Source organism: Cornus florida, unplaced genomic scaffold, assembly GCF_030987335.1.
Source record: "Cornus florida cultivar Cherokee Brave unplaced genomic scaffold, ASM3098733v1 CherokeeBrave_3.0.0_Hap2_Chr04, whole genome shotgun sequence".
Taxonomy (NCBI): domain Eukaryota; kingdom Viridiplantae; phylum Streptophyta; class Magnoliopsida; order Cornales; family Cornaceae; genus Cornus; species Cornus florida.
In genome coordinates, this window is record NW_026775574.1 from 59,435,030 (window position 1) to 59,444,467 (window position 9,438).

Consider the following 9,438-nt stretch of genomic DNA (forward strand, 5'->3'; position numbering starts at 1 on the left):
TTATATGAAGGCCTTAATTATTTTTTTGTCTAATTATTATTATTAAAGTATTAGAAGTGTTTTGCATTAAGGAGATGACTTTTAAAAGGTGTGCTTGTTGTTAAGATTGTAACTCATTAAGTAGTTTAATTTTTTTTTATAAGTTACGTAAATAATCAATAATAAATAACTTAAAAAATAAAACTTTGAAGTGATAAAGAGAGTTGGTATATGATTATTAATACATGAGAAAGAAAAAAATACATAAAGATTTTTTTAAACAAACAAAACATTATGTTATATTTATTAATATATAGCAAAAAAATCTTAAAATATTATCCAAGAGAATAAATTCTATGAAATCACAAAGTCCTTAACGAATTTTAAAAAAAAAAAAGGGGGTTCTAACCATGTATTTCAATTTGCATACAAGTCTTTCCAAAGAGAGATTTTTTTTTTCACAAAGATGATAAGAGATAAAGATGGATTCATACACACACTTTATTATGTTTAGAAGATAGTTTATAAAGAAAACAAAAATGAATTCTCACCGAACATGTATTTCAATTTATAAACAACTATTTATACAGAAAAATATAATATAAAAAATATACGTTAATAATGATAACTTTTTAGAACCGCCATGACAATTCTTTGAGATAACTCTTCAAAACACATTATGTTAAAATAATTTTATATTATATTATATATATATATATATATATATATATATATATATATATATATAATGAATTTGCAAATTCTCTACCAAACACAATTAATCAATTAATAATATAAATGAACATTTATTTTACATTACATTTAATAAAACATAATATAGATTACATAAATAACAAAAAATTCTGGATCATTCCACTTTGTTTCAGACCATGGAGAATCTTCCTCTGATGGATCCTCCTCTTCACTATCAGAACTTATGTGGATGACATTATTGCTAGATGTCTCAATTGCTTCTACTAACTCAGTCAACCTTTGTATTTCTTGTAAAAGAATTTTGAAACCAATATCAATTTTATGATTTAACTCGGACAATATCCTTTCCCACAAATAAGATGGTTGTGAAGTAGAGCTACATGCTTTAGGATTGTCCCAAAGCAGTGGTCTTTTTGGGACGGTACTTCTTTTGGTGTCATCTGTACTTTCTTACCCTTTTCTTAAAATGTCATCTACAGTGTCAAACATTAATTTGTTAGAAACTCACAATTCAAACTATAAAAAGAAATAAAGAGAGACATAAAAAGTTTTTAGATGAGAGAAGAATTGTAACCTAAGTATACAATTTTTTTAAAAGTACAGTGCACTTACAATGTTGGCTTGAAAAAGAAAAATAAAATAAAAAATAAAAATTGCAAAGAGAAAATAACACTAAAGAGTTTTTTTTTCTTGAGATTATATTACTATAAGAAGCAGACAACCCTTCACAATAGACGTCTTTTTTAAATATAAAAGTAGAAAGGCACACTGTTAATCATAATCAAATCTATCATCAAACTGTCATAATCATTATCAAATCTGTATTATTATCTTAGTTCCAATTAGAAAACTAAAACCGTGTGTGTGTGTGTATATATTGCACTTAGTAGTATTGAAAAAAATACCTATCAACCTATCCCCGTATATTCTTGATAACTTACAAAACTTACCTGATTTCATGCTCCTTATTTTTTCTCTAATTGAGCACCATATTCTTTAAGTTGGTTTTATTTGTTTGATTTTTTTATTGAACTTATATTTTATCACCAGTAACTATAACTAATATAATCAAGGAGTTCAAATACAATGGCAGTCCAAAGACAATGGCAGAAAACATGCCGTACTTCATTGGTAACAAATCTATGTATAGGTCATTTGGTGGCCACATGCACGAGGGAAGTTTGAATTTTGATGGAAAAGGCTAAAATACTTTTTATTTTATATGTTGTTTCATAATAATATTCACTTTGTGGTTACATAATAATATTCACTTTGTGGTTACAAAATAGTATTTGCACTGTGGTCACATAGTATTTGCAATGTGGTGCAATATTACTAATTACTAATTATTATAAACAATGAGAGTTAACACACTATGAATCAATATTCTGAATTTTTTTCTTTTTCCTTTGAAAGGAGCGTTTTGTCCTTTTGGGCGATCGAAGTTCTTCAATTGGATCATTGTCAATGCTAAGTTCTTCTGTTCTATCATTGTCAATGTTAAGTTCTTCTGTGCTAAGTTTTTCTGTTAAATCATTGTTTCGGCCGACTTTTTTAATTGCTTGTGCGACAAAGAGGCCTCTGATTAATTCATCATTGTTGTTGTTTATTTTCACCAAAAACATAAATGACTTCCCTTCACGTCTTTTAACAATGTCACTAAACTCATTTGTCTCTTCTTCCTTTAAATATTTATAAGAAAAAAAAAAAAAAAAAAAAAAAAAAAAAAAAAAGACTAACCTTATTTTTCTTTTATAAATTATATAATATATTATATAATGTAATACACAATTTTTTTTTTCTTCTATTAAAATATTATTAATGATTTCAAATTGTCACCTCATTTTTTTAGTCGTAGAAGATCTTCCAAACAACAATTCATTAGTGACTGACAATCATCGAAAATTGTTATCTTTGCTTCTTCATTTGTATTTGTCACTTTTAATCGCATCACAAATCTGCATAATGACCAATTACAATAAGAAGTTGTTTACGTTTATAAAGTTTTTAAAACTAATGTGCTTTTAAAAGTAATATACGTAATAAAAAATGTACCTTTGAATGCATTTTACATTGTTTATGTTGCAGTTAGTACAAACAATGCCATTGTTGAGCAGTTTGACTTTCTTGTTGCATTCCATACAAGCATCGTACCATGGTTTCTTTTCCTTTTCAATTTCTTGAATTGTTGCTTCGAAATAATAATTTGTTTTCTAAACAATGATAAGTAAATTTTATTTTTGTATGAATAAATTTATTTTTTATTAAAAGATTTAATAAGAAAACTAATATAATAAATTAAATAATGATGGAAAGTCTATACTAAAAAACAAATGTATATAGATTCATACCATCAATGCAGTTGTTGATTTTCCAATAATCTCATTCAGACAAATTTTTTCGGCTCCATCAAAAGCTTTAGATCTTGAATTCATGATGAGAGCACCTATATCATGGTCAGATATAGTTTTGTCAAACCTGCATTTGTAGTATCTACGTGATTGTATTTACAAAATTACTTAATTTGTATGTTTGTAATGATTATTTAATTTGTACGTATGTAATGATTACTATATATATTGAATACTTTAAAGTATTTAAATTTATGGATGAATGTAACTATTTTTAGTAGAAGAAAACAAACCATTTTCTTAATGTGTTTACTTCGTCAATGTCCATATTGAACTGCAATGTGGATCCTGGATGTGTTTGAAGAGCGACACCTTAAAAGTACAATTATTTAATTATATATTTGTAACATCATAAGGAAAGATATAGTGTAAAAAGAGAACATTGATTCCAAAAAAAGAAAAGAAAAATGAGTACATTGATGTCCATATATATGTGAGGTACCTTAGTAAATGTTATATGCCATTAGGCGTGGCAAAGTTCGATACAACCCACTAACACGACACGTACACAACACGAGTTAAATAAGTAATGGGTTTACCATAAACGGGTTCGTGTCGTAAACTGGTTGACACGAATAACCCATTTAGTTAAACGTGTCGTGTTCGGGTTTTATGGCTCAACCCGTGTAATCTGTTTAACCCGTTTAATTAAATATGTCACCCGTGAACCCGTCTAACCCGTTACTTGTTTTGACCTAATTATTAGGGGACATTTTGGTCATTTCATGATTACATAAGAAACCCTATTAAGGCTATTATACAAAATATATCTCATACTCTTATGCGGCGCCTTCTCAGTCTCTCCTCTTTCCTCTCTCTCTCTCTCTGAAAGACTGCCAGACAACTCCCTTTCTCTCTCAAATCCACACCACACCTCGAGCGACCAAGAATATTGCAGTCTACACTTCGAGCGACCAGGGAAGAACACGAACCTTGAACAATCGAAGTAAGTTTTCTACTTTTCTTTAATTTTTTTGTCTTTTCTCTTTCAGATTTACTTCGAAACAGCAAAAGTTCTATTTTTTTTGTCTTTCCTCTTTCAGATCTACTTGAAAACAAGTTTTCTTTAATTTCTTTCTTTCAGATCTACTTTTAAACAAGTTTTATCTAATTTTTTTTCCATTATTATTGTTGTTTTTTAGAAAATTTGATGTATATATGTATCGTGCTCGGTACTTCTGTCCTTTCTAATTTGGGGGTGTTCACTGGTTTGTAACTTTGTATGCCTCTTCTGTTTTATTTTGTTCTATTGATTGTGTTGTTTGGTTTGATCTATTTAAATTGCTTGACATAGTGTGCTACATATTCGATATGGTTGTTTTGGAAATAATTTGTGTATTGCATTGTTTGCACAATCGAACACTCCATTTGCCATCTTTATTTCCATTTTGATTTCCTTGTCAATTTTATGTCAATCACTTGTTGGGCGAATTTCTAATAATCGATCTGTGTATGTTCCCAAGTAGATCATTATAGAACAAGCAAGGAAATTGCTTGGATGATGCTTAGCAATTGTTACATATTTAATAAAGTGGCATAGAGACTTTGAAGTACACAATTTCTCCAATATATAATTCATCAATAATTCAAGCTTTCATTTTATTCAAATCATGGTCGCCTGAGCATTAAGCTTGTCAGTTTTATGCATTTTGTTGTAGAATTCAATTCTAATCTCAATCTACATTTTTTTTTTTATCCATTTTTTAATTTTATTATTTTAATTTGTTATATTGGTATAACTCTTGGATGGTCTTGAATAGTAACATATAAAAACATTATTTTACTCATAACATGACCACTTGATTTAAATTTGTATATATTTAGAATAAAAGGTTCGAACCAGTTGCACATTTTGGCACTGCATGCACACTCTCTCATTCACACTTTCCAACTACACCGATACAGGTCCACACATTTTCTTTCCATTCAACTTGACACATTTTGTAAAGAACCCCACAAAAGATGATTCCCATGTGAAACTAGTGGTGACTTGTATGTTAAGTTTCAATACCAGACACCAAATAAAGACAGACACCAATTATGAAATTGAAAACATGTATTCTTATGGCGATGCCTGTGATTATTTTTGGTTTCTAATTTTGATAATTTTACAAGTGGTAAGGATTTATTTATTATTATTTTTTGTTTATCAATTTAATAGTGTGAGTTACGTGAGCAGTGCAGTGTATAAATTGTTATGTTGATTAAGTTGTGATTCACACTTTAATAATTTAGAGGGGATGAATAGGTCAACTTGTTCAATTTTTGTTTGATTAATTATTATATATGTCCTCTTTATTAATTATTATATATATTTGTTTTATTTTTCACATAATTTGTTACATGCATTCTTTTATATTTCATTTTTTTTTTTTATCTAAACTTTTTTACACTTACCTATTTTGTAGGAATTTCTACTTTTGGGTGTTTCAGAAAAGGAAGTTTTTAAGTTGTGTATCTTTGGCTTTTAAGAAGATTGCATGTTACCCTGACATTTCCATTAAATATTTTTATTTCGGTCCATAATAATTTATGACTTATCTTTATTTCGGTCTGTAACGTATGACTTGTGACTTAATCTTTATCTTTGACTTTTAATTTCTCTTTTATACTACATCACTAAAGTACAAAATTTCTTGTAATGTTTGCTAATATTTTAATCTTTGGCCACTTTAAACAGGTTAAGTGGGTAAACATCTTAAACAGGTTAAGCGGGTAAACAGGTTAAACGAGCTAAATGGGTAAATATGTTAAACTGGTTAATCAGGTAAGCATGTTAAAAAGGTCGTGTTTGGTGTGTCTAACACGACACGTTTATTAAACGAGTTACATGTGTCGTGTCGTGTTACCCGTTTAATAAACATGTCATGTTCGGGTTTAGGATATGTGACACGATTATTAATCGTGTCGTGTTCGGATTGACCTGTTTAATGTTATACCCCTAATTCGACACGGCACGATTATGATACGCGAACTCGAATTGCCACCCCTATATGCCATATTTGTTAAAGTGATTATGTGATGCCCCTTGATTCTAGAGCCATGGGCGATCAAGTCCGAGCACAGATTCGAGGGATACCAAACAATTAAGTATATAAACAAGCATGAGTACAAAAGAAATAAGAATAAATAAATAATTAAACTGAAAGAATCTATATAATAATCCTGGATATACTATTTAAATAAACCAATAATTCCAAAACCTCCAATATTATTACAACTCGAGAATCCATCTAGTAGACCCCTAATAATTTCCCAACTGAAAAAAACTAAACTAAAAAGGAAATCCAAAACTAAAACATAAACAATAATCTTACATAGTTGAAAGAGTGAGTGACTGTCTCTGCTCAGCACGAACAAGCTCTAAGATTGGAACCGTTTGATACATGAAAAATAATAGTGGGTCAGGCCCACGAACAAGTTCTACTCTACTATAATCCAAACAGCGACTCGATATGCAGATACATCCTAGAAAACACAACAATAGCTAAATAGTCCATTTATATATAAATACACACTATAGGACGCTCACTGGACTATATGTCTATCTTAACCTGAATAGAAGGTAACATGCAAATCGCACATAAAGTGGGCATATATACCTAGACCTACTAGGGTACCCAGATGTCTAGTATATCCAGTTATCCATCCTAGGCGATATACGTACCCTAACCATGATCCTGAGACTCATATCATTGTATCATAATCATATATATATAAATCTATCCAAAACTAAGGTATGTCATTCAACTGTTCATTGACCTGACACATATATAAGTAGGACTTAATTTTTATAGTTAATCTATTCCCTTATTCCATAATAGGTAGGACTTAGTGTTTTAAACTAATCCATCCCTAATATGCCACCATCCCATACCGGTGCATATAATCCATAAAATAAAAATAAGTAGTTCATCAATCAAAATTTAGAGAATGATATAATGAAATTCAAATAACTAACTGAGCACATTATATTGAATTATACAAGGGTAAAATCATACTAATTCATTTAACTTGCTAAAACAACAACAAGCAATTAAATCTTCCATATCCATTGACAACATGCAAATAAGTATTTAAATTTCATGATATCCAATATTTTAGTATAATAGCATAGACAAACAATTCTGGGATTTTAACATGTTTATTTAAATCATTTAAAACCCCCATTAAAGTCTAGAACCACGTTTTAGCCCCTGAAGTTCCAAAAATTACCAAAAATACACCTACTGGTGTATTTCAACAAGGGAGCCGGCTCTCCCTTTTATGGAGCCGACTCTCCCCCATGGAGAGCCAGTTCTACTCCTTGTAGAGCCGGCTCTCCTTCATGGATAAAGGAGAGCCGGCTCCCTCTTTTCTAGAGCCGGCTCCCTCCTTTGGAAAGCCAGCTCTCTCTCTTCCAGAGAGCCGTAAGCTGTAAACCATCATCTTCCTCGCCTTCAGCGATGTGTAAAACCCTCTATAACTTTTTTTTAAGGTTCCTAAGGGTTCAATCTATGTCCTGAATTTATTCTAGAAACTCATAAAAACTCAATGTGCATCATTAACAACAATTAAAATGCATAAGATGAAACAATTGCTAAGATAAATCAATTTCAATTAACAACACCTAATATAGTTAAAACTCTGAATTAATACGCACACAAGATCAATATTAATGTCCGACTAAGTCCTGGACATTATCTAGGCATGCACAGAACACAAGTCTAAGAGAAGGAGTAAGAGAAAGAACTTGCCTTTGAGATTTCGGACTAAAATCTCAACGTCGTCTTCCTAGATTTTTCTGGCAATTCCCTGACTATTCTCAACTCCTATGTTGCCCTTGGTTCAATCCACGAGCAACCATTCTTTCTTCCTTCTTGGTCCGACCTTCAATCTCCGGCCAAAACCCTACCTTTCCCTCTTAGTTTTTCTCTCAAACCCCTCTATAATCTCACCGCCTCTATGTGTACGTGAATAAGGTTTCTAACCCTTGGCAGACATATTACATATATTTATAGGCAATTATACTTTAAACCTAACTCTAATTACCCAAGGAAAAGGAAAAGAAAATTAAAATAAATACGTATTATATATCGACACCCTAATCCAACGCGATGTCATATTTATATATATATATAAAACCATTATAATTATATACTATATAGTATATACTGAATATCACTTTTAATGTAACTATTAATTATAATTAATAATTAACATAATCTTGTATACATATATACCCATATATATATGTATAACCATCCATAGATAATAATTATACCTATTTAATCTCTTATCCAAGTAATCCATACTATCCAAGCCCAACTCCTTAAAATAAAATAAACATTTAATCACATAATTTACTCATTTATTCAAATAAAATAATTATTTCAATTTCCACATAAGCATATAATGTAAATGAAAACAAATAATTCAATTTAAACAATTAAACAATTAAACAAATAGCCAAATAATCAAATGATGAATTTAAAAATGCAATAAAACCATAAAAGAAAATACCGAGACTATCCTTTTAAATTAGGGGTATTACAGATTATTGGTCTCTCGTTTACTATTTGCATTATTATGTGTCCTTCATTTTCTACAAGGTCTGCCCATAATATCAACGTCGTCATTCTTGACTTGTAATAGAGTTTAATAATTACTTCCAAGTATTTATTGTAAAAATATGAATTTGTGAAAAATAGTTTTACTCACTTTGTATCTATTATAGTGATGTTACACATTTTAGATATTCCATCACTTTTCTTCTTAGTTTGGTCAATATAGAATTTACTTGAATAACGATTCCCAAAGCATCTACAAGCTTAACAAGTTAGTTTAATATATTCAATTAATTTATATTGTAATTCACAATTGAGTTCAATGTTACAAATTATATGTAAAAACAATGAGTTGAAGGGAACTAACCAATTGTCTCCTTGCTGTCAATGTGTTTGTTTAGCTCTTCGAAATCAACAAAATTGTAATTTATTTTGTTCAAACTTATTTTCTCTTTCTCAATGATTTCAATTGATGTTTCGGTTGTAAACTTTAATTCGAACTCCTTGTGAACATTTCTATATTTGTAGTTCACTCGACTCACAATTCCATTAGAAATTATATAAGTTTTATGAAGAGCTAGGGATTCCTTGAATATGGTGACCACATCATTGAACAATGCAGCTTGAATTTGTGTTCCCTAAATTGTAAAAGATGATTAATTAATATTGACATTTATATTTATATCATATATATATATATATATTTATTTATCAAATATCAAAAAAAATAAATATAAAATTCTAAAATTAATAGATAATATACTTATTTTTTCATCCATTAGAATTAC